At 41.3% G+C, this 26,731-nt stretch overlaps 1 protein-coding gene across 1 annotated transcript in view; it reads left to right on the top strand.

Moving 5' to 3' along the window:
- fer1l6 (fer-1 like family member 6) overlaps positions 1-26,731 on the top strand; it is a 270,095-nt gene that overhangs the window by 125,963 nt on the left and 117,401 nt on the right.

Below are 26,731 nucleotides of genomic sequence, written 5' to 3' on the forward strand. Positions count from 1 at the left end.
ATGTAGACCTCTCTAACTCTACTACAACATGTAGACCTCTCTAGCTCTACTACAACATGTAGACCTCTCTAACTCTACTACAACATGTAGACCTCTCTAGCTCTACTACAACATGTAGACCTCTCAAACTCTACTACAACATGTAGACCTATCTAGCTCTACTACAACATGTAGACCTCTCTAACTCTACTGCAACATGTATACCTCTCTAACTCTACTGCAACATGTAGACCTCTCTATAACATGTAGACCTCTCTAACTCTACTGCAACATGTAGACCTCTCTAACTCTACTACAACATGTAGACCTCTCTAACTCTACTGCAACATGTAGACCTCTCTATAACATGTAGACCTCTCTAACTCTACTGCAACATGTAGACCTCTCTAACTCTACTACAACATGTAGACCTCTCTATCTCTACTGCAACATGTAGACCTCTCTAACTCTACTACAACATGTAGACCTCTCTAACTCTACTGCAACATGTAGACCTCTCTAACTCTACTGCAACATGTAGAACTCTCTAACTACTACAACATGTAGACCTCTCTAACTCTACTACAACATGTAGACCTCTCTAGCTCTACTACAACATGTAGACCTCTCTAACTCTACTGCAACATGTAGAACTCTCTAACTACTACAACATGTAGACCTCTCTAACTCTACTACAACATGTAGACCTCTCTAACTCTACTACAACATGTAGACCTCTCTAGCTCTACTACAACATGTAGACCTCTCTAACTCTACTACAACATGTAGACCTCTCAAACTCTACTACAACATGTAGACCTCTCTAGCTCTACTGCAACATGTAGACCTCTCTAACTCTACTACAACATGTAGACCTCTCTACTACAACATGTAGACCTCTCTAACTCTACTACAACATGTAGACCTCTCTAACTCTACTACAACATGTAGACCTCTCTAGCTCTACTACAACATGTAGACCTCTCTAGCTCTACTACAACATGTAGACCTCTCTAACTCTACTGCAACATGTAGACCTCTCTACTACAACGTGTAGACCTCTCTACTACAACATGTAGACATCTCTACTACTACATGTAGACCTCTCTACTACAACATGTAGACCTCTCTACTACAACATGTAGACCTCTCTACTACTACATGTAGACCTCTCTACTACAACATGTAGACCTCTCTACTACTACATGTAGACCTCTCTACTACAACATGTAGACCTCTCTAACTCTACTACAACATGTAGACATCTCTACTACTACATGTAGACCTCTCTACTACAACATGTAGACCTCTCTAACTCTACTACAACATGTAGACATCTCTACTACATGTAGACCTCTCTACTACAACATGTAGACCTCTCTAACTCTACTACAACATGTAGACCTCTCTACTGCAACATGTAGACCTCTCTATAACATGTAGACCTTTCTACTACAAGATGTAGACCTCTCTGATACAACATGTAGACATCTCTACTACATGTAGACCTCTCTACTACGACATGTAGACCTCTTTACTACATGTAGACCTCTCTACTACAACATGTAGACCTCTCTACTACTACATGTATACTTCTCTAATACAACATGTAGACCTCTCTACTACATGTAGACCTCTCTACTACTACATGTAGACCTCTCTACTACTACATGTAGACCTATACTACATGTAGACCTCTCTACTACAACATGTAGACCTCTCTACAACATGTAGACCTCTCTACTACAACATGTAGACCTCTCTACTACAACATGTAGACTTCTCTACTACAACATGTAGACCTATCTACTACATGTAGACCTCTCTACAACATGTAGACCTCTCTACTACTACATGTAGACCTCTCTACTACAACATGTAGACATCTCTACTACAACATGTAGACCTATCTACTACTACATGTAGACCTCTCTACTACAACATGTAGACCTCTCTACTACAACATGTAGACCTCTCTACTACAACATGTAGACCTCTCTACTACTACATGTAGACCTCTCTACTACAACATGTAGACCTCTCTACTACTACATGTAGACCTATCTACTACAACATGTAGACCTCTCTAACTCTACTACAACGTGTAGACATCTCTACTACATGTAGACCTCTCTAACTCTACTACAACATGTAGACCTCTCTACTGCAACATGTAGACCTCTCTATAACATGTAGACCTTTCTACTACAAGATGTAGACCTCTCTGATACAACATGTAGACATCTCTACTACATGTAGACCTCTCTACTACGACATGTAGACCTCTTTACTACATGTAGACCTCTCTACTACAACATGTAGACCTCTCTACTACAACATGTAGACCTCTCTACTACTACATGTATACTTCTCTAATACAACATGTAGACTTCTCTAATACAACATGTAGACCTCTCTACTACTACATGTAGACCTCTCTACTACTACATGTAGACCTCTCTACTACTACATGTAGACCTCTACTACATGTAGACCTCTCTACTACAACATGTAGACCTCTCTACAACATGTAGACCTCTCTACTACAACATGTAGACCTCTCTACTACATGTAGACTTCTCTACTACAACATGTAGACCTATCTACTACATGTAGACCTCTCTACAACATGTAGACCTCTCTACTACTACATGTAGACCTCTCTACTACAACTTGTAGACCTCTCTACTACATGTAGACCTCTCTACTACTACATGTAGACCTCTCTACAACATGTAGACCTCTCTACTACAACATGTAGACCTCTCTACTACTACATGTAGACCTCTCTACTACAACATGTAGACCTCTCTACTACATGTAAACATCTCTACTACTACATGTAGACCTCTCTACTACAACATGTAGACCTCTCTACTACATGTAGACCTCTCTACTACTACATGTAGACCTCTCTACTACAAACTTTTGTACTCACGTCCTTCTGTCGTGAGGACATCTTCAAACTTTTGTAGTGGCCGACTGTCATTCCTGGGTTGTTGACAGTCGTCCACGATGCACCCGCTATTGTGCCTTTTCACGCTGTACCAAAGTTGTGATGTTGAATGAATTGAATGTCCAAAGTTGCCGCCGGTTTGGTTTACAGGGTTTATTGTTGTCCGAAGGTAAATGATAGTAAATGAAGGGTTAAACAGAACAGTCATCAATTGCTCCGTGGTCAGTTCCAACAGTGAAACAGTAGCGTTTAAGGTAAAACCTTGGCAGGTGCACGGGATCACAGTAATTACCTAGGCTACTTATAGAGGTGGTGAGGGTGAGGCCCCTAGTGTCCAAACATAAATAAGACAGTCTAAACAGTGTGTAGTTCTAATATATAATATAATATATATATATATATATATATATATAATAATAATAATAATAATAATAATAATAATAATAATAATAATAATAATAATAATAATAATAATAATAATAATAATAATAATAATATAATAATATATAAATCCACCAAGTCGGTTTCTGCCTCTACAAGACCTCTCTACTACATGTAGACCTCTCTACTACATGTAGACCTCTCTACTACAACATGTAGACCTCTCTACTACTACATGTAGACCTCTCTACTACATGTAGACCTCTCTACTACAACATGTAGACCTATCTACTACAACATGTAGACCTCTCTACTACAACATGTAGACCTCCCTCTCTACTACAACATGTAGACCTCTCTACTACAACATGTAGACCTCTCTACTACTACATGTAGACCTCTCTACTGCAACATGTAGACCTCTCTACTGCAACATGTAGACCTAGACCTCTCTACTACATGTAGACATCTCTACTACAACATGTAGACCTCTCTATAACATGTAGACCTCTCTACTACAACATGTAGACCTCTCTACTACATGTAGACCTCTCTACAACATGTAGACCTCTATACTACATGTAGACCTCTCTACTACAACATGTAGACCTCTCTATAACATGTAGACCTTTCTACTACAAGATGTAGACCTCTCTGATACAACATGTAGACATCTCTACTACATGTAGACCTCTCTACTACGACATGTAGACCTCTTTACTACATGTAGACCTCTCTACTACAACATGTAGACCTCTCTACTACTACATGTATACTTCTCTAATACAACATGTAGACCTCTCTACTACATGTAGACCTCTCTACTACTACATGTAGACCTCTCTACTACTACATGTAGACCTCTACTACATGTAGACCTCTCTACTACAACATGTAGACCTCTCTACAACATGTAGACCTCTCTACTACAACATGTAGACCTCTCTACTACATGTAGACTTCTCTACTACAACATGTAGACCTATCTACTACATGTAGACCTCTCTACAACATGTAGACCTCTCTACTACTACATGTAGACCTCTCTACTACAACTTGTAGACCTCTCTACTACATGTAGACCTCTCTACTACTACATGTAGACCTCTCTACAACATGTAGACCTCTCTACTACAACATGTAGACCTCTCTACTACTACATGTAGACCTCTCGACTACAACATGTAGACCTCTCTACTACATGTAGACCTCTCTACTACTACATGTAGACATCTCTACTACATGTAGACCTCTCTACTACTACATGTAGACCTCTCTACTACAACATGTAGACATCTCTACTACATGTAGACCTCTCTACTACTACATGTAGACCTCTCTACTACATGTAGACCTCTCTACTACAACATGTATACCTCTCTACTACATGTAGACCTCTCTACTACAACATGTAGACCTCTCTACTACATGTAGACCTCTCTACTACAACATGTAGACCTATCTACTACTACATGTAGACTTCTCTAATACAACATGTAGACCTCTCTACTACATGTAGACCTCTCTACTACTACATGTAGACCTCTCTACTACATGTAGACCTCTCTACTACTACATGTAGACCTCTCTACTACTACATGTAGACCTCTCTACTACAACATGTAGACCTCTCTACAACATGTAGACCTCTCTACTACATGTAGACCTCTCTACTACAACATGTAGACCTCTCTACTACATGTAGACCTCTCTACTACTACATGTAGACCTCTCTACTACATGTAGACCTCTCTACTACAACACTCTCTACTACAACATGTAGACATCTCTACTACATGTAGACCTCTCTACTACAACATGTAGACCTCCCTCTCTACTACAACATGTAGACCTCTCTACTACAACATGTAGACCTCTCTACTACTACATGTAGACATCTCTACTGCAACATGTAGATATCTCTACTACATGTAGACCTCTCTACTACAACATGTAGACCTCTCTATAACATGTATACCTCTCTACTACAACATGTAGACCTCTCTACAACATGTAGACCTCTCTACTACATGTAGACCTCTCTACTACAACATGTAGACCTCTCTATAACATGTAGACCTTTCTACTACAACATGTAGACCTCTCTGATACAACATGTAGACATCTCTACTACATGTAGACCTCTACTACAACATGTAGACCTCTCTACTACTACATGTAGACCTCTCTACTACATGTAGACCTCTCTACTACAACATGTAGACCTCTCTACTACTACATGTAGACTTCTCTAATACAACATGTAGACCTCTCTACTACATGTAGACCTCTCTACTACTACATGTAGACCTCTCTACTACTACATGTAGACCTCTCTACTACATGTAGACCTCTCTACTACAACATGTAGACCTCTCTACAACATGTAGACCTCTCTACTACAACATGTAGACCTCTCTACTACATGTAGACTTCTCTACTACAACATGTAGACCTCTCTACTACATGTAGACCTCTCTACAACATGTAGACCTCTCTACTACTACATGTAAGTAAGTAAGTAAGTATTTATAAAGCACCTTTCATACATGTCATGTAGCTCAAAGTGCTGTACACAAATATAGGCATATATAACGATAAAAGCAATAAAGTCACAGTGATCAGTTAAGATCAATGTTTAAAAAAAAGAAAAAAAAAAAATAATAATAATAATAATAATAATAATAATAATAATAATAATAATAATAATAATAATAATAATAATAATAATAATAATAATAATAATAGTAACGTAAAAATGAAAATAACGTAAAAACAGTCATTTGCTTACCAGTTTGGGAGAACAGGTCCGCACAAACATGTCCGCTCAGTAGCAACCGGAAGTGCACTAAACCAATGCACTTGTATGGTAGGTAGCAATGTTTAGCTCTTATAACGCTAGTGTAGTTACGTTTTTATCAGTGGTCATAGCTGGGTCCATAGTGCTTTACCAAGTCCCATGGATCCATCAGTGGCCGTGTATTGTGTGCGTATGTACCCGTTCCCTCATGTGGTCAGTGGCCAGAGTTGGGTCCACAGGACTTATCCAAGCCCCATGGACCCATCAGTGGCCGCGTCTTGTGTGCGTATGTACCCGTTCCCTCATCTAAAGAGTTGGGTCCACAAGACTTTTCCAAGCCCTACGGATCCATCAGTGGTCGTGTATTGTGTGCGTATGTACCCGTTCCTTCATCTAAAAAGTTGGGTCCACAAGGCTTATCCTAGCCTCATGGATCCATCAGGTTTTTCCAAGCCATAACTATTTGTAAGCTAGACTGTATAGGTACGTTTTTAATTTTCCTTTAAAAATGTGTATGGAGCTGGCGTTTCTGATGTGTGTTGGTAGTGTGTTCCATAGTTTTGGGGCATAGTTGGCAAATGCCATACTTCCTATCCTCTTTTGGTTTCTGGGCGTGTCTAGTAAACCTGTAGTGGATGACCGTAGCGTTCTTGAGGGCAGATAACTAACTAGGGAATTTGCTATGTATTTTGGGCCTTGCTCATTAAGAGCTTTATATGTTAGGAAAAGGACCTTAAAATCAATTCTATGAGTTATTGGAAGCCAGTGCAGAGTGGCCAGGACTGGAGTGATATGTTCTCTTCTCCTTGTATGAGTTAGTAATCGAGCTGCAGAGTTTTGGATAAGCTGAAGCTTCCCAATGGTTGCTTTGGGAAGACCAGTGAACAGTGCATTACAATAGTCAAGCCGACTTGATACAAAAGCATGAATAAGTTTCTCTGCATCCTTTTTATTTACGAAAGGTCTTACTTTCGCTATGTTTCTTAGGTGGAAGAATGACGTTTTCATGGCCTTATTTATATGAGACTTAAAGGTCAGGTCTGAGTCCAAGATGACACCTAGGCTTGTAACCTCAGTCTTTACATAGGATGACAGACTCCCCAGGTTTTCACACAGCACTTCCCTTTTCGCTTTTGGGCCGATCAATAGGATTTCGGTCTTGCTTTCGTTTAATTTTAGGAAGTTATTGTTCATCCACTTGTTTATTGCTAACAGACAATTTGTAATGGACTGTATGGCTGTAGTGTTATTTGGTTCTGCGGAGATATATAGTTGTGTATCATCAGCATAACTATGGAAGCATACATTGTGGTCTCGAATGATGTCCCCGAGGGGCAGCATATATAGTGAGAAGAGTAATGGACCAAGGCAGCTTCCTTGTGCAACTCCAAAGCTGCTGTCATGTTCCTCGGATACATTGTCTCCAAGCTTAACATAGAACCTTCTCCCCTTAATGTATGTTATGAGCCAATTTAGTACATGATCGGAAAAGCCAACCAGTCTTTCAAGACGACTGATCAAGATATTATGGTCAATCGTATCGAACGCTGCACTAAGGTCCAATAGGACAAGAATTGAGACTTTGCCAGCATCGGAGTTTAGCCTGAGGTCGCTAACTATTTTGGTAAGGGCAGTTTCAGTGCTGTGATTTGTTCTGAAACCTGATTGTAATTCCTCCATGATGTTATTATCTTTGAGAAAGGAGTTTATTTGTACTGAGACTATCTTTTCTAATATCTTGCTGATAAATGGAAGGTTCGATATTGGCCTATAGCTTTTTAGTTCGTTTACATCTAAGTTTGTTTTCTTTAGTAGTGGTTTTACTACAGCCGTTTTAAATGCATCTGGAAAAGTGCCTGTTTGAAGAGACATATTTATGATTTCAAGGACATGATTTGAGACACTATCGAACACCCGCTTGAGAAATGCTGTTGGTATAGGATCGAGGCAGGAGGTGGCGGAATTACACTCAGAGACAATCTTACAGAGGTCAGGTAATGTAATACATGTGAATTCCCCCATAGTTATCTCAGGTGGGTTTTCACTCACAGCCAGATCTATATCAGCGGTAATGCTTGCTCTAATCAATGATATTTTTTCATTAAAGAAAACTGCGAACTCTTCACATTTTGTGGCTGATTGCTGCTGTATATGGGGGGGTGGTATGTTAATCAGCCGGTCGATGGTGGAAAAAAGTACCCTGGAGTTACCCATATTTTCTGAGATCATTTTGGAAAAATATTCCTTTCTCGCAAGTTGTATTGCCTTATTGTATGCGCCCATGGCGTCTTTGTATAAATTAAAGTGAGCTGTGAGTTTGAATTTCCTCCATTTTCGCTCGGCTATCCTACATTTTCTCTTGTTATCTTTAACATTGGTTTTATTTAACCATGGAGAGATTCTATCAGTTTTTACCTTTTTAACCTTCAGAGGGGCAACAGTATCTAACACTGTTGACAAGGTGCTGTGGAAGTTTTGCACTTTCTGATTTAAGGAGGATTCACTGCATTGGTCATATGATTTCATCATACTAGAGAATTTTGCTTCAGCTCTAGCGTCCAGAAGCCTTCTGTGAACTAGGAATTCGCTTCTGGTCTTATGTAATATTAGGCTTGTACCATAGAACACACAATAATGGTCAGAAATTGGAATTTGTTTTACTGATACATTCTCAATGTTTAGCCCTGTTGTTATTAGTAGGTCCAGAGTGTTGCCATGTTGGTGGGTGGCCTCGTGAACATGTTGCATCAGTCCAAAACTGTCCAGTAGGTTCAGAAACTCACAACCCCTGGGGTCATCCTTTTTGTTGATATGAATGTTTAGATCTCCATTAAGAATGATTCTATCATACCTGGTAATGCAGATCGATATGAGTTCTGAAAATTCCTGTATGAAGAGTGGCGAGTACCTTGGTGGTCGATACAATGTCACACATATTACTGGCATTTCTGTTTTCAATACAATAGCAAGGTATTCAAATGATAAAAATGTTCCCAGGTCAATATCATTGCACACAAATTGAGTGGAGATGATTGCTGCTATTCCGCCTCCCCTCCCACTCTGTCTGTTTGATTGATAGAATTTAAAATTGGAAGGGCAGGTCTCAATCAGTGTTGCTACACCAGTGATATTGTCTAACCATGTCTCTACTAAAAACATACAATGTACACCATGTTTTACTATGAGTTCATTTATCAGAAATGATTTTTGTTTCAGCGCTCTAACGTTGAACAGTGCTAGTTTTAGCTGTACGGGTTCTGTAGTGGGGTGTGAGATAGTCTGTGGTTGAACACTGATATTGATAAGGTTAGATTTACATATGGGACGTGATAATGAGTAATTGATTAGTCTTTTGGTGATCAGAATCGGGATGACACTCAACGTGTTTTTTTGTAGCTTAGGCTGCTTCTGTATATAGTCTACAGAGCTAGATATGGTTGGTTGTCAGGCCAGTGATGCTACACTTTGTATGATGTTATGTATTAGCACATTTACCCCTGATATGTTTGGATGGATGCCATCGGGTCTGTAATGGTCTTTCCTGGACCATAGCAGATCAAAGTTATTTATTGTAGACCTCTCTACTACAACATGTAGACCTCTCTACTACATGTAGACCTCTCTACTACTACATGTAGACCTCTCTACAACATGTAGACCTCTCTACTACAACATGTAGACCTCTCTACTACAACATGTAGACCTCTCTACTACAACATGTAGACCTCTCTACTACATGTAGACCTCTCCACTACTACATGTAGACCTCTCTACTACATGTAGACCTCTCTACTACTACATGTAGACCTCTCTACTACAACATGTAGACCTCTCTACTACATGTAGACCTCTCTACTACTACATGTAGACATCTCTACTACATGTAGACCTCTCTATTACAACATGTATACCTCTCTACTACATGTAGACCTCTCTACTACAACATGTAGACCTCTCTACTACATGTAGACCTCTCTACTACAACATGTAGACCTCTCTACTACAACATGTAGACCTCTCTACTACTACATGTAGACTTCTCTATTACAACATGTAGACCTCTCTACTACATGTAGACCTCTCTACTACTACATGTAGACCTCTCTACTACAACATGTAGACCTCTCTAATACATGTAGACTTCTCTACTACAACATGTAGACCTCTCTACTACATGTAGACATCTCTACTACTACATGTAGACCTCTCTACAACATGTAGACCTCTCTACTACCACATGTAGACCTCTCTACTACAACATGTAGACCTCTCTACTACATGTAGACCTCTCTACAACATGTAGACCTCTCTACTACTACATGTAGACCTCTACTACAACATGTAGACCTCTCTACTACTACATGTAGACCTCTCTACTACATGTAGACCTCTCTACTACTACATGTAGACCTCTCTACTACAACATGTAGACCTCTCTACTACATGTAGACCTCTCTAATACAACATGTAGACCTTTCTACTACATGTAGACCTCTCTACTACAACATGTAGACCTCTCTACTACATGTAGACCTCTCTAATACAACATGTATACCTCTCTACTACATGTAGACCTCTCTACTACAACATGTAGACCTCTCTACTACATGTAGACCACTCTACAACATGTAGACCTCTCTACTACATGTAGACCTCTCTACTACAACATGTAGACCTCTCTACTACATGTAGACTACTCTACAACATGTAGACCTCTCCAATACAACATGTAGACCTCTCTACTACATGTAGACCTCTCTAATACAACATGTAGACCTCTCTACTACAACATGTAGACCTCTCTACTACATGTAGACCTCTCTACTACAACATGTAGACCTCTCTACAACATGTAGACCTCTCTACAACATGTAGACCTCTCTACTCCCACATGTAGACCTCTCTACTACAACATGTAGACCTCTCTACTACATGTAGACCTCTCTACTACTACATGTAGACCTCTCTACAACATGTAGACCTATCTACTACTACATGTATACCTCTACTACAACATGTAGACCTCTCTACTACATGTAGACCTCTCTACTACTACATGTAGACCTCTCTACTACATGTAGACCTCTCTACTACATGTAGACCTCTCTAATACAACATGTAGACCTTTCTACTACATGTAGACCTCTCTACTACAACATGTAGACCTCTCTACTACATGTAGACCTCTCTAATACAACATGTATACCTCTCTACTACATGTAGACCTCTCTACTACAACATGTAGACCTCTCTACTACATGTAGACCACTCTACAACATGTAGACCTCTCTAATACAACATGTAGACCTCTCTACTACATGTAGACCTCTCTAATACAACATGTATACCTCTCTACTACAACATGTAGACCTCCTTACTGCAACATGTAGAGAGGACATGTAGACCTCTCTACTACATGTAGGCATGTAGACCTCTCTACTACAACATGTAGACCTACGACATGTAGACCTCTCTACTACAACATGTAGACCTCTCTACAACATGTAGACCTCTCTACTACAACATGTAGACCTCTCTACTACATGTAGGCATGTAGACCTCTCTACTACAACATGTAGACCTCTCTACTACAACATGTAGACCTCTCTACTACATGTAGACCTCTCTACTACAACATGTAGACCTCTCTACAACATGTAGACCTCTCTACTACAACATGTAGACCTCTCTACTACAACATGTAGACCTCTCTACTACATGTAGACCTCTCTACTACTACATGTAGACCTCTCTACAACATGTAGACCTCTCTACTACTACATGTAGACCTCTACTACAACATGTAGACCTCTCTACTACATGTAGACCTCTCTACTACTACATGTAGACCTCTCTACTACATGTAGACCTCTCTACTACTACATGTAGACCTCTCTACTACAACATGTAGACCTCTCTACTACATGTAGACCTCTCTAATACAACATGTATACCTCTCTACTACATGTAGACCTCTCTACTACAACATGTAGACCTCTCTACTACATGTAGACCACTCTACAACATGTAGACATCTCTAATACAACATGTAGACCTCTCTACTACATGTAGACCTCTCTAATACAGCATGTAGACCTCTCTACTACAACATGTAGACCTCTCTACTACATGTAGACCTCTCTACTACAACATGTAGACCTCTCTACTACAACATGTAGACCTCTCTACTACATGTAGACCTCTCTACTACAACATGTATACCTCTCTACTACAACATGTAGACCTCCTTACTGCAACATGTAGAGAGGACATGTAGACCTCTCTACTACATGTAGGCATGTAGACCTCTCTACTACAACATGTAGACCTCTCTACTACAACATGTAGACCTCTCTACTACAACATGTAGACCTCTCTACAACATGTAGACCTCTCTACTACAACATGTAGACCTCTCTACTACATGTAGGCATGTAGACCTCTCTACTACAACATGTAGACCTCTCTACTACAACATGTAGACCTCTCTACTACATGTAGACCTCTCTACTACAACATGTAGACCTCTCTACAACATGTAGACCTCTCTACTACAACATGTAGACCTCTCTACAACATGTAGACCTCTCTACTACAACATGTAGACCTCTCTACTACATGTAGACCTCTCTAATACAACATGTAGACCTCTCTACTACAACATGTAGACCTCTCTACTACTACATGTAGACCTCTCTACTACATGTAGACTTCTCTACTACTACATGTAGACCTCTCTACTACAACATGTAGACCTCTCTACTACATGTAGACATCTCTAATACAACATGTAGACCTTTCTACTACATGTAGACCTCTCTACTACAACATGTAGACCTCTCTACTACAACATGTAGACCTCTCTACAACATGTAGACCTCTCTACTACAACATGTAGACCTCTCTACAACATGTAGACCTCTCTACTACAACATGTAGACCTCTCTACAACATGTAGACCTCTCTACTACAACATGTAGACCTCTCTACTACATGTAGACCTCTCTAATACAACATGTAGACCTCTCTACTACAACATGTAGACCTCTCTACTACTACATGTAGACCTCTCTACTACATGTAGACCTCTCTACTACTACATGTAGACCTCTCTACTACAACATGTAGACCTCTCTACTACATGTAGACATCTCTAATACAACATGTAGACCTTTCTACTACATGTAGACCTCTCTACTACAACATGTAGACCTCTCTACTACATGTAGACCTCTCTAATACAACATGTATACCTCTCTACTACATGTAGACCTCTCTACTACAACATGTAGACCTCTCTACTACATGTAGACTACTCTACAACATGTAGACCTCTCCAATACAACATGTAGACCTCTCTACTACATGTAGACCTCTCTAATACAACATGTAGACCTCTCTACTACAACATGTAGACCTCTCTACTACATGTAGACCTCTCTACTACAACATGTAGACCTCTCTACAACATGTAGACCTCTCTACAACATGTAGACCTCTCTACTCCCACATGTAGACCTCTCTACTACAACATGTAGACCTCTCTACTACATGTAGACCTCTCTACTACTACATGTAGACCTCTCTACAACATGTAGACCTCTCTACTACTACATGTATACCTCTACTACAACATGTAGACCTCTCTACTACATGTAGACCTCTCTACTACTACATGTAGACCTCTCTACTACATGTAGACCTCTCTACTACATGTAGACCTCTCTAATACAACATGTAGACCTTTCTACTACATGTAGACCTCTCTACTACAACATGTAGACCTCTCTACTACATGTAGACCTCTCTAATACAACATGTATACCTCTCTACTACATGTAGACCTCTCTACTACAACATGTAGACCTCTCTACTACATGTAGACCACTCTACAACATGTAGACCTCTCTAATACAACATGTAGACCTCTCTACTACATGTAGACCTCTCTAATACAACATGTATACCTCTCTACTACAACATGTAGACCTCCTTACTGCAACATGTAGAGAGGACATGTAGACCTCTCTACTACATGTAGGCATGTAGACCTCTCTACTACAACATGTAGACCTACGACATGTAGACCTCTCTACTACAACATGTAGACCTCTCTACAACATGTAGACCTCTCTACTACAACATGTAGACCTCTCTACTACATGTAGGCATGTAGACCTCTCTACTACAACATGTAGACCTCTCTACTACAACATGTAGACCTCTCTACTACATGTAGACCTCTCTACTACAACATGTAGACCTCTCTACAACATGTAGACCTCTCTACTACAACATGTAGACCTCTCTACTACAACATGTAGACCTCTCTACTACATGTAGACCTCTCTACTACTACATGTAGACCTCTCTACAACATGTAGACCTCTCTACTACTACATGTAGACCTCTACTACAACATGTAGACCTCTCTACTACATGTAGACCTCTCTACTACTACATGTAGACCTCTCTACTACATGTAGACCTCTCTACTACTACATGTAGACCTCTCTACTACAACATGTATACCTCTCTACTACAACATGTAGACCTCCTTACTGCAACATGTAGAGAGGACATGTAGACCTCTCTACTACATGTAGGCATGTAGACCTCTCTACTACAACATGTAGACCTCTCTACTACAACATGTAGACCTCTCTACTACAACATGTAGACCTCTCTACAACATGTAGACCTCTCTACTACAACATGTAGACCTCTCTACTACATGTAGGCATGTAGACCTCTCTACTACAACATGTAGACCTCTCTACTACAACATGTAGACCTCTCTACTACATGTAGACCTCTCTACTACAACATGTAGACCTCTCTACAACATGTAGACCTCTCTACTACAACATGTAGACCTCTCTACAACATGTAGACCTCTCTACTACAACATGTAGACCTCTCTACTACATGTAGACCTCTCTAATACAACATGTAGACCTCTCTACTACAACATGTAGACCTCTCTACTACTACATGTAGACCTCTCTACTACATGTAGACCTCTCTACTACTACATGTAGACCTCTCTACTACAACATGTAGACCTCTCTACTACATGTAGACATCTCTAATACAACATGTAGACCTTTCTACTACATGTAGACCTCTCTACTACAACATGTAGACCTCTCTACTACAACATGTAGACCTCTCTACAACATGTAGACCTCTCTACTACAACATGTAGACCTCTCTACAACATGTAGACCTCTCTACTACAACATGTAGACCTCTCTACAACATGTAGACCTCTCTACTACAACATGTAGACCTCTCTACTACATGTAGACCTCTCTAATACAACATGTAGACCTCTCTACTACAACATGTAGACCTCTCTACTACTACATGTAGACCTCTCTACTACATGTAGACCTCTCTACTACTACATGTAGACCTCTCTACTACAACATGTAGACCTCTCTACTACATGTAGACATCTCTAATACAACATGTAGACCTTTCTACTACATGTAGACCTCTCTACTACAACATGTAGACCTCTCTACTACATGTAGACCTCTCTAATACAACATGTATACCTCTCTACTACATGTAGACCTCTCTACTACAACATGTAGACCTCTCTACTACATGTAGACTACTCTACAACATGTAGACCTCTCCAATACAACATGTAGACCTCTCTACTACATGTAGACCTCTCTAATACAACATGTAGACCTCTCTACTACAACATGTAGACCTCTCTACTACATGTAGACCTCTCTACTACAACATGTAGACCTCTCTACAACATGTAGACCTCTCTACAACATGTAGACCTCTCTACTCCCACATGTAGACCTCTCTACTACAACATGTAGACCTCTCTACTACATGTAGACCTCTCTACTACTACATGTAGACCTCTCTACAACATGTAGACCTCTCTACTACTACATGTATACCTCTACTACAACATGTAGACCTCTCTACTACATGTAGACCTCTCTACTACTACATGTAGACCTCTCTACTACATGTAGACCTCTCTACTACATGTAGACCTCTCTAATACAACATGTAGACCTTTCTACTACATGTAGACCTCTCTACTACAACATGTAGACCTCTCTACTACATGTAGACCTCTCTAATACAACATGTATACCTCTCTACTACATGTAGACCTCTCTACTACAACATGTAGACCTCTCTACTACATGTAGACCACTCTACAACATGTAGACCTCTCTAATACAACATGTAGACCTCTCTACTACATGTAGACCTCTCTAATACAACATGTAGACCTCTCTACTACAACATGTAGACCTCTCTACTACATGTAGACCTCTCTACTACAACATGTAGACCTCTCTACTACAACATGTAGACCTCTCTACTACATGTAGACCTCTCTACTACAACATGTATACCTCTCTACTACAACATGTAGACCTCCTTACTGCAACATGTAGAGAGGACATGTAGACCTCTCTACTACATGTAGGCATGTAGACCTCTCTACTACAACATGTAGACCTCTCTACTACAACATGTAGACCTCTCTACTACATGTAGACCTCTCTACTACAACATGTAGACCTCTCTACTACATGTAGACCTCTCTACTACAACATGTAGACCTCTCTACTACTACATGTAGACCTCTCTACTACATGTAGACCTCTCTACTGCAACATGTAGACCTCTCTAATACACGTAGACCTCTCTACTACATGTAGACCTCTCTACTGCAACATGTAGACCTCTCTACTACATGTAGACCTCTCTAATACACGTAGACCTCTCTACTACATGTAGACATCTCTAATACAACATGTAGACCTTTCTACTACATGTAGACCTCTCTACTACAACATGTAGACCTCTCTACTACATGTAGACCTCTCTAATACAACATGTATACCTCTCTACTACATGTAGACCTCTCTACTACAACATGTAGACCTCTCTACTACATGTAGACCACTCTACAACATGTAGACCTCTCTAATACAACATGTAGACCTCTCTACTACATGTAGACCTCTCTAATACAACATGTAGACCTCTCTACTACAACATGTAGACCTCTCTACTACATGTAGACCTCTCTACTACAACATGTAGACCTCTCTACTACAACATGTAGACCTCTCTACTACATGTAGACCTCTCTACTACAACATGTATACCTCTCTACTACAACATGTAGACCTCCTTACTGCAACATGTAGAGAGGACATGTAGACCTCTCTACTACATGTAGGCATGTAGACCTCTCTACTACAACATGTAGACCTCTCTACTACAACATGTAGACCTCTCTACTACAACATGTAGACCTCTCTACTACATGTAGGCATGTAGACCTCTCTACTACAACATGTAGACCTCTCTACTACAACATGTAGACCTCTCTACTACATGTAGACCTCTCTACTACAACATGTAGACCTCTCTACAACATGTAGACCTCTCTACTACAACATGTAGACCTCTCTACAACATGTAGACCTCTCTACTACAACATGTAGACCTCTCTACTACATGTAGACCTCTCTAATACAACATGTAGACCTCTCTACTACAACATGTAGACCTCTCTACTACTACATGTAGACCTCTCTACTACATGTAGACCTCTCTACTACTACATGTAGACCTCTCTACTACAACATGTAGACCTCTCTACTACATGTAGACATCTCTAATACAACATGTAGACCTTTCTACTACATGTAGACCTCTCTACTACAACATGTAGACCTCTCTACTACATGTAGACCTCTCTAATACAACATGTATACCTCTCTACTACATGTAGACCTCTCTACTACAACATGTAGACCTCTCTACTACATGTAGACCACTCTACAACATGTAGACCTCTCCAATACAACATGTAGACCTCTCTACTACATGTAGACATCTCTAATACAACATGTAGACCTCTCTACTACAACATGTAGACCTCTCTACTACATGTAGACCTCTCTACTACAACATGTAGACCTTTCTACAACATGTAGACCTCTCTACTACATGTAGACTACTCTACAACATGTAGACCTCTCCAATACAACATGTAGACCTCTCTACTACATGTAGACCTCTCTAATACAACATGTAGACCTCTCTACTACAACATGTAGACCTCTCTACTACATGTAGACCTCTCTACTACAACATGTAGACCTCTCTACAACATGTAGACCTCTCTACAACATGTAGACCTCTCTACTCCCACATGTAGACCTCTCTACTACAACATGTAGACCTCTCTACTACATGTAGACCTCTCTACTACTACATGTAGACCTCTCTACAACATGTAGACCTCTCTACTACTACATGTATACCTCTACTACAACATGTAGACCTCTCTACTACATGTAGACCTCTCTACTACTACATGTAGACCTCTCTACTACATGTAGACCTCTCTACTACATGTAGACCTCTCTAATACAACATGTAGACCTTTCTACTACATGTAGACCTCTCTACTACAACATGTAGACCTCTCTACTACATGTAGACCTCTCTAATACAACATGTATACCTCTCTACTACATGTAGACCTCTCTACTACAACATGTAGACCTCTCTACTACATGTAGACCACTCTACAACATGTAGACCTCTCTAATACAACATGTAGACCTCTCTACTACATGTAGACCTCTCTAATACAACATGTAGACCTCTCTACTACAACATGTAGACCTCTCTACTACATGTAGACCTCTCTACTACAACATGTAGACCTCTCTACTACAACATGTAGACCTCTCTACTACATGTAGACCTCTCTACTACAACATGTATACCTCTCTACTACAACATGTAGACCTCCTTACTGCAACATGTAGAGAGGACATGTAGACCTCTCTACTACATGTAGGCATGTAGACCTCTCTACTACAACATGTAGACCTCTCTACTACAACATGTAGACCTCTCTACTACATGTAGACCTCTCTACTACAACATGTAGACCTCTCTACTACATGTAGACCTCTCTACTACAACATGTAGACCTCTCTACTACTACATGTAGACCTCTCTACTACATGTAGACCTCTCTACTGCAACATGTAGACCTCTCTAATACACGTAGACCTCTCTACTACATGTAGACCTCTCTACTGCAACATGTAGACCTCTCTACTACATGTAGACCTCTCTAATACACGTAGACCTCTCTACTACATGTAGACATCTCTAATACAACATGTAGACCTTTCTACTACATGTAGACCTCTCTACTACAACATGTAGACCTCTCTACTACATGTAGACCTCTCTAATACAACATGTATACCTCTCTACTACATGTAGACCTCTCTACTACAACATGTAGACCTCTCTACTACATGTAGACCACTCTACAACATGTAGACCTCTCTAATACAACATGTAGACCTCTCTACTACATGTAGACCTCTCTAATACAACATGTAGACCTCTCTACTACAACATGTAGACCTCTCTACTACATGTAGACCTCTCTACTACAACATGTAGACCTCTCTACTACAACATGTAGACCTCTCTACTACATGTAGACCTCTCTACTACAACATGTATACCTCTCTACTACAACATGTAGACCTCCTTACTGCAACATGTAGAGAGGACATGTAGACCTCTCTACTACATGTAGGCATGTAGACCTCTCTACTACAACATGTAGACCTCTCTACTACAACATGTAGACCTCTCTACTACAACATGTAGACCTCTCTACTACATGTAGGCATGTAGACCTCTCTACTACAACATGTAGACCTCTCTACTACAACATGTAGACCTCTCTACTACATGTAGACCTCTCTACTACAACATGTAGACCTCTCTACAACATGTAGACCTCTCTACTACAACATGTAGACCTCTCTACAACATGTAGACCTCTCTACTACAACATGTAGACCTCTCTACTACATGTAGACCTCTCTAATACAACATGTAGACCTCTCTACTACAACATGTAGACCTCTCTACTACTACATGTAGACCTCTCTACTACATGTAGACCTCTCTACTACTACATGTAGACCTCTCTACTACAACATGTAGACCTCTCTACTACATGTAGACATCTCTAATACAACATGTAGACCTTTCTACTACATGTAGACCTCTCTACTACAACATGTAGACCTCTCTACTACATGTAGACCTCTCTAATACAACATGTATACCTCTCTACTACATGTAGACCTCTCTACTACAACATGTAGACCTCTCTACTACATGTAGACCACTCTACAACATGTAGACCTCTCCAATACAACATGTAGACCTCTCTACTACATGTAGACATCTCTAATACAACATGTAGACCTCTCTACTACAACATGTAGACCTCTCTACTACATGTAGACCTCTCTACTACAACATGTAGACCTTTCTACAACATGTAGACCTCTCTACAACATGTAGACCTCTCTACTCCCACATGTAGACCTCTCTACTACAACATGTAGACCTCTCTACTACATGTAGACCTCTCTACTACTACATGTAGACCTCTCTACAACATGTAGACCTCTCTACTACTACATGTAGACCTCTACTACAACATGTAGACCTCTCTACTACATGTAGACCTCTCTACTACTACATGTAGACCTCTCTACTACATGTAGACCTCTCTAATACAACATGTAGACCTTTCTACTACATGTAGACCTCTCTACTACAACATGTAGACCTCTCTACTACATGTAGACCTCTCTAATACAACATGTATACCTCTCTACTACATGTAGACCTCTCTACTACAACATGTAGACCTATCTACTACATGTAGACCACTCTACAACATGTAGACCTCTCTAATACAACATGTAGACCTCTCTACTACATGTAGACCTCTCTAATACAACATGTAGACCTCTCTACTACAACATGTAGACCTCTCTACTACATGTAGACCTCTCTACTACAACATGTAGACCTCTCTACTACAACATGTAGACCTCTCTACTACATGTAGACCTCTCTACTACAACATGTATACCTCTCTACTACAACATGTAGACCTCCTTACTGCAACATGTAGAGAGGACATGTCGACCTCTCTACTACATGTAGGCATGTAGACCTCTCTACTACAACATGTAGACCTCTCTACTACAACATGTAGACCTCTCTACTACAACATGTAGACCTCTCTACAACATGTAGACCTCTATACTACAACATGTAGACCTCTCTACTACATGTAGACCTCTCTACTACAACATGTAGACCTCTCTACTACAACATGTAGACCTCTCTACTACATGTAGACCTCTCTACAACAACATGTAGACCTCTCTACTACATGTAGACCTCTCTACTACAACATGTAGACCTCTCTACTACATGTAGACCTCTCTACTACAACATGTAGACCTCTCTACTACTACATGTAGACCTCTCTACTACATGTAGACCTCTCTACTGCAACATGTAGACCTCTCTAATACACGTAGACCTCTCTACTACATGTAGACCTCTCTACTGCAACATGTAGACCTCTCTACTACATGTAGACCTCTCTAATACAACATGTAGACCTCTCTACTACAACATGTAGACCTCTATACTACTACATGTAGACCTCTCTACTACAACATGTAGACATCTCTACTACAACATGTAGACCTCTCTACTGCAACATGTAGACCTCTCTACTACAACATGTAGACCTCACTACTACAACATGTAGACCTCTCTACTACAACATGTAGACCTCTTTACTACAACATGTAGACCTCTCTACTACAACATGTAGAACTCTCTACTACAACATGTAGACCTCTCTACTACATGTAGACCTCTCTACTACAACATGTATACCTCTCTACAACATGTAGACCTCTCTACTACATGTAGACCTCTCTACTACAACATGTAGACCTCTCTACTACAACATGTAGACCTCTCTACAACATGTAGACCTCTCTAATACAACATGTAGACCTCTCTACTACAACATGTAGACATCTCTACTACATGTAGACCTCTCTACTACAACATGTAGACCTCTCTACTGCAACATGTAGACCTCTCTACTACAACATGTAGACCTCTCTACTACAACATGTAGACCTCTCTAATACATGTAGACCTCTCTCTACATGTAGACCTCTCTACTGCAACATGTAGACCTCTCTACTATAACATGTAGACCTCTATAATACATGTAGACCTTCTCTACTACATGTAGACCTCTCTACTACAACATGTAGACCTCTCTACTACATGTAGACCTCTCTACTACAACATGTATACCTCTCTACTACAACATGTAGACCTCTCTACTACTACATGTAGACCTCTCTACTACAACATGTAGACCTCTCTACTACTACATGTATACCTCTCTACAACAACATGTAGACCTCGCTACTACATGTAGACCTCTCTACTACAACATGTAGACCTCTATACTACTACATGTAGACCTCTCTACTACAACATGTAGACCTCTCTACTACAACATGTAGACCTCTCTACTACAACATGTAGACCTCTCTACTACATGTAGACCTCTCTACTACTACATGTAGACCTCTCTACTACAACATGTAGACCTCTCTACTACATGTAGACTTCTCTACTACAACATGTAGACCTCTCTACTACATGTAGACCTCTCTACTACTACATGTAGACCTCTCTACAACATGTAGACCTCTCTACTACCACATGTAGACCTCTCTACTACAACATGTAAACCTCTCTACTACATGTAGACCTCTCTACAACATGTAGACCTCTCTACTACTACATGTAGACCTCTACTACAACATGTAGACCTCTCTACTACATGTAGACCTCTCTACTACTACATGTAGACCTCTCTACTACATGTAGACCTCTCTACTACTACATGTAGACCTCTCTACTACAACATGTAGACCTCTCTACTACATGTAGACCTCTCTAATACAACATGTAGACCTTTCTACTACATGTAGACCTCTCTACTACAACATGTAGACCTCTCTACTACATGTAGACCTCTCTAATACAACATGTATACCTCTCTACTACATGTAGACCTCTCTACTACAACATGTAGACCTCTCTACTACATGTAGACCACTCTACAACATGTAGACCTCTCTAATACAACATGTAGACCTCTCTACTACATGTAGACCTCTCTAATACAACATGTAGACCTCTCTACTACAACATGTAGACCTCTCTACTACATGTAGACCTCTCTACTACAACATGTAGACCTCTCTACTACAACATGTAGACCTCTCTACTACATGTAGACCTCTCTACTACAACATGTATACCTCTCTACTACAACATGTAGACCTCCTTACTGCAACATGTAGAGAGGACATGTAGACCTCTCTACTACATGTAGGCATGTAGACCTCTCTACTACAACATGTAGACCTCTCTACTACAACATGTAGACCTCTCTACTACAACATGTAGACCTCTCTACAACATGTAGACCTCTCTACTACAACATGTAGACCTCTCTACTGCATGTAGGCATGTAGACCTCTCTACTACAACATGTAGACCTCTCTACTACAACATGTAGACCTCTCTACTACATGTAGACCTCTCTACTACAACATGTAGACCTCTCTACAACATGTAGACCTCTCTACTACAACATGTAGACCTCTCTACAACATGTAGACCTCTCTACTACAACATGTAGACCTCTCTACTACATGTAGACCTTTCTAATACAACATGTAGACCTCTCTACTACAACATGTAGACCTCTCTACTACTACATGTAGACCTCACTACTACATGTAGACCTCTCTACTACTACATGTAGACCTCTCTACTACAACATGTAGACCTCTCTACTACATGTAGACATCTCTAATACAACATGTAGACCTTTCTACTACATGTAGACCTCTCTACTACAACATGTAGACCTCTCTACTACATGTAGACCTCTCTAATACAACATGTATACCTCTCTACTACATGTAGACCTCTCTACTACAACATGTAGACCTCTCTACTACATGTAGACCACTCTACAACATGTAGACCTCTCCAATACAACATGTAGACCTCTCTACTACATGTAGACCTCTCTAATACAACATGTAGACCTCTCTACTACAACATGTAGACCTCTCTACTACATGTAGACCTCTCTACTACAACATGTAGACCTCTCTACAACATGTAGACCTCTCTACAACATGTAGACCTCTCTACTCCCACATGTAGACCTCTCTACTACAACATGTAGACCTCTCTACATGTAGACCTCTCTACTACATTTACATTTACATTTAGTCATTTAGCTGACGCTTTTATCCAAAGCGACTTACAAGTTCTGTACGACAAGACAGCAAGAAGGGTACAACTCTATCAGCTGAGTAACAATGTTCATCAAGTGTTGCGTGTTACAGTGTAGGTTAGTTTATTAGGACAAGTGCATGACAGTAAGGTTAGTCAGGGTTAGATTTTTTTTATTTTATTTTATTTTTTTTTTTTTTTTTTTTTCAGATAATGGTTGAAGAAGTGAGTCTTTAGTCGACGGCGAAAGATTGGACGGGATTCGGCTGTCCTAACTGGGATGGGTAGTTCATTCCACCATTGTGGGGCAAGGACTGAGAATAGGCGGCTTCTCTTTGATGACCCTCCGGGAGCTTGGATAGGAGTAGGTCTGAGGCGGCCAGAAGATGCAGAGCGTAGGGGTCTTGAGGGTGTGTAGTTAGAGACCATTGACCGGAGGTAGGCGGGAGCGGTTCCCTTTGCTGCACGGTATGCTAGGTCGAGGGCCTTGAAGCGGATACGTGCAGCAATGGGGAGCCAGTGCAGGTCCCTAAGAAGTGGGGTGACATGGGCCGACTTCGGTAGGTTTGATATCAGGCGGGCCGCTGCGTTTTGAATGAGTTGAAGAGGCTTGGTGGCAGTGGCCGGGAGGCCAGCTAGCAGTGCGTTGCAGTAGTCGAGGCGGGAGATGACTGTTGATTGGATGAGGAGTTGGGTGGCTTCTTTTGTCAGGAAGGGGCGTATCCTTCTGACGTTGCTCAGGAGGAATCTGCAGGTTCTGGTTGTCGCTGCGATGTGAGCAGAGAAGTTCAACTGGTCGTCGAGGACAACACCGAGGTTCTTGGCGGTCGGGGACGCGGTCACAGCTGCATTCTCGACTGTGATGGAGAGGTCGGTCAGGGGGGAGGATTTGGCCGGCAGGTGGAGCAATTCTGTTTTGCTTAGGTTCAGTTTGAGGTGGTTGGTCGTCATCCAGGCGGAGATGTCGAACAGACAGGCCGAGATCCGCTCAGAGATGTGGATATCTGAGGGAGGGAAGGAGAGGAAGAGTTGAGTATCATCGGCATAACAATGATATGAGAGGCCATGAGACGTGATAATGTTACCCAGTGATTTAGTGTAGAGGGAGAAGAGAAGGGGTCCTAGGACCGAGCCCTGGGGGACACCCGTCCGGAGGGGGCGGGTGGCCGACAGAGTCCCTCTCCATGACACTTGGTAGGAGCGGTCGTTGAGGTATGATGTCAGCCATGTCAGCGCAGATCCAGCCACTCCCATTCCTGCGAGGGCCGCGAGGAGGATCTGATGGTTGACTGTGTCGAAGGCTGCAGATAGATCTAGGAGAATCAGGACAGAGGAGAGGCCTTTCGCTTTTGCTAAGTGAAGTGCCTCTGTGACCGCAATGAGGGCCGTTTCTGTGGAATGGCCAGTCCGGAAGCCAGACTGATTGGGGTCTAGGAGGTCATTCTGTAAGAGATAAGCAGTAAGTTGGTTGGATACAGCACGTTCAAGTGTTTTAGAAAGAAAGGAGAGAAGAGAGACAGGACGATAGTTGGCTATGACGGTGGGGTTCAGGGTTGGTTTTTTTATGAGGGGCGTGACTCTGGCTTGTTTTAGGGAGGTGGGGACCACCCCCGAGTTGAGTGAGGAGTTGATGGTTGCAGTTAGGAATGGGAGGATGTCCGGTGCTATGGTCTGGAGGAGTGGGGAGGGTAGCCGGTCCAGCTGGCATGTAGTCGGACGGTTCGACGTTACCAGTGTCAGGGTCTCGGCTTCTGTAATGGGAGAGAAAGATGACAGAGTGAAGGATGAGGTTCTCGATTCAGCGTTTGGAATGGGTGGGGGTTGGGAGAAGGAGCTGCGGATGTTCTCCACTTTTTCCTCAAAGAAGATCGCAAAGTCTTCGGCAGAAAAAGATGAGGGAGGAGGGGGTGGGGGGGGAGTGAGGAGGGAGGACATGGTAGCATGCAGTTTGCGAAGATTCTTGGCAGAGGCCTCGATCCTATGGTGAAAGAAAGAAGCTTTGGCATTAGTAATGGTTTTGGAGAATGTTAACAAGAGGTTGTGATATGTGTCGATGTCAGCAGTGAGGCGTGATTTTCTATACTTCCTCTCAGCCGCTCTCAGGACCTGTCATTGTTCTCTCACTGCATCCGTCAGCCATGGACTGGGTGGGGAACGGCGGGCAGGTTTCTCAACGAGGGGACAGAGCTTGTCAAAGGAGGTTGCAAGGGCTGAGAGGAGGGTGGAGGTTGCCATCTCTGTGGGGAGAGCAGAGAAGGTGTCACTCAAAGGTAGAGCGGATATTATGTCAGAGGAGAGGGTGGAGGGGGATAGGGAGGCCAGGTTACGTCTGAGTGAGACGG

Source organism: Notolepis coatsorum (genome assembly GCF_963971535.1).
Source record: "Notolepis coatsorum genome assembly, chromosome: 5".
NCBI lineage: Eukaryota > Metazoa > Chordata > Actinopteri > Aulopiformes > Paralepididae > Notolepis > Notolepis coatsorum.